The following is a 1929-nucleotide window of genomic DNA, read 5'->3' as shown; positions in this document are numbered from 1 at the left end:
TCACTAATGTGTTGACTGCTACCACACATTAATCAATTAGGAAACTTAAAGAATAGAAAATCTGAACTATTTTTAATTTGTTTTTTCCTCTTTTCACATTGAGATCACTACACACAATAAAATGCATGGGCTTTGAGTGATGAACTTTGACAAATGTGTATATCCATGTAACCATAATGCTGGTCAAGACAGAAAATATTTCCATCAGGACTAAATGTTCCCATGTGTCCCTTCCAGTCAACTCACCACCGCCACCCAGAGGCAATCACTGTTCTAATCCTAGTACCATAGAGTAGGTTTGCCTGTTCTAAAGCTTCATGTAAATGGAATCATACAGTTTGCACTCTTTTATATCTGACTTCTTTCGCTTAAAATAATGTTTTCAAGATTGATCCATGCTGTGTTTATCCATATTTTATTTGTTTATTATATGCATATACCACAGTTTGTGTTTTCTTTTCTTATTTTAAAAATGAAAAGAATGCTTTACGAGTTTGCATGTCATGCTTGCACAGCAGCCACGCTAATCTTCCTGTATCGCTCCAATGTTAGCATCTGTGCCGCTGAAGCCAGCACTACCATAGTTTGTTTTCCACCCTCCTGGGAGTGGACTTTTGGGTTTTTTCCAGTTTGAGGCTATGAGAACTACAAGTCTTCAGGTGAACATATGCTTCATTTCTCATAGGTAAATACCTAGGATTGGAGTTGCTGAGTCATAGGGTAGTCCTAAGGCTTAACTTTATAAGAAATTGCCTGGCCAGGCATGATGGCTCACGTTCGTAACCCCAACACTTTGGGAGGCTGAGGTAGGCTGATCATTTGAGCCCAGGAGTTTTGAGACCAGCCCAGGAAACATGGCAAAACCCTGTCTCTACAAAAAAAATACAAAAATTAGCCAGGTGTGTTGTCACAGGCCTGTAGTCCCAGCTACTCAGGAGGCTGAGGTGGGATGATTACTTGAGCCCAGGAGGCAGAGGTTGCAGTGAGCTAAGATTGTACCACTAAACTCCAGCCTGGGTGACAGAGCTAGACCTTGTCTTTAAAAAAAGAAATTGCTGAACTTTTTTTTTTAACATGAACACTTCCATCTCCACTGATGCCCACATGCCAGCCTCAGCCACAGGCCCACTCTTTTTTTTTTTTTTTTTTGAGGCGGAGTCTCACTCTGTTGCCCAGGCTGGAGTGCACGATCTCAGCTCACTGCAACCTCTGCCTCCCGGGTTCAAGTGATTCTCCTGCCTCAGCCTCTTGAGTAGCTGGGATTACAGGTGAGTACCACCACGCCCGGCTAATTTTTGTATTTTTAGTAGAGTAGGGGTTTCACCATGTTGGCCAGGCTGGTCTCAAATGCCTGACCTTGTGATCCGCCCACCTCAGCCTCCCAAAGTGCTGGGATTACAGGCTTGAGCCACCGCGCCTGGCTGCCACAGGCCCACTCTTAAAAAGATAATGCATAATATAAGATTTCGTTTTTCTTTTCTTTTGTTTCTTTCTGCTCTGACAGGTAACTTTGATTGTCATTGACAGTTTTAAGAATTCATTACCAACCAATGAAGGGGTATGAATATCCTTGCTTAAAGAAAGTTAAAAAGGCCAGGTGTGGTGGCTCACACCTGTAATCTCAGTACTTTGGGAGGCTGAGGTAGGTGGATCACCTGAGGTCAGGAGTTTGAGACCAGCCAGGCCAACATGATGAAACCCCACCTCTACTAAAAATACAAAAAATTAGCCGGGCGTGGTGGGGGGTGCCTGTAATTCCAGCTACTTGGGAGGCTGAGGCAGGAGAATCGCTTGAACCTGGGAGGCAGAGGTTGCAGTGAGCTGAGACCATGCCACTGTACTCCAGCCTGGGCAACAAGAGCAAAATTCCATCTGAAAAACAAGACAAAAAAAAAGTAAAAAACCAAAGTGCTCCAAAGAAGACTTAAC

The 1929-nt window shown here is 43.5% G+C and overlaps 1 non-coding gene across 1 annotated transcript; it reads right to left on the bottom strand.

Moving 5' to 3' along the window:
* Nucleotides 1-470: 470 nt before the first annotated feature.
* Nucleotides 471-576, bottom strand: LOC129463286 (U6 spliceosomal RNA). Its single transcript, XR_008651088.1, has one exon. It is a non-coding gene; the product is annotated as a U6 spliceosomal RNA (small nuclear RNA).
* Nucleotides 577-1929: the final 1353 nt, after the last annotated feature.

This window comes from Symphalangus syndactylus, chromosome 14, assembly GCF_028878055.3.
Source record: "Symphalangus syndactylus isolate Jambi chromosome 14, NHGRI_mSymSyn1-v2.1_pri, whole genome shotgun sequence".
Taxonomy (NCBI): Eukaryota; Metazoa; Chordata; class Mammalia; order Primates; family Hylobatidae; genus Symphalangus; species Symphalangus syndactylus.
The sequence above is the reverse complement of the archived record's forward strand: the minus strand, read 5'-3'. Positions and strand labels throughout refer to the sequence as shown.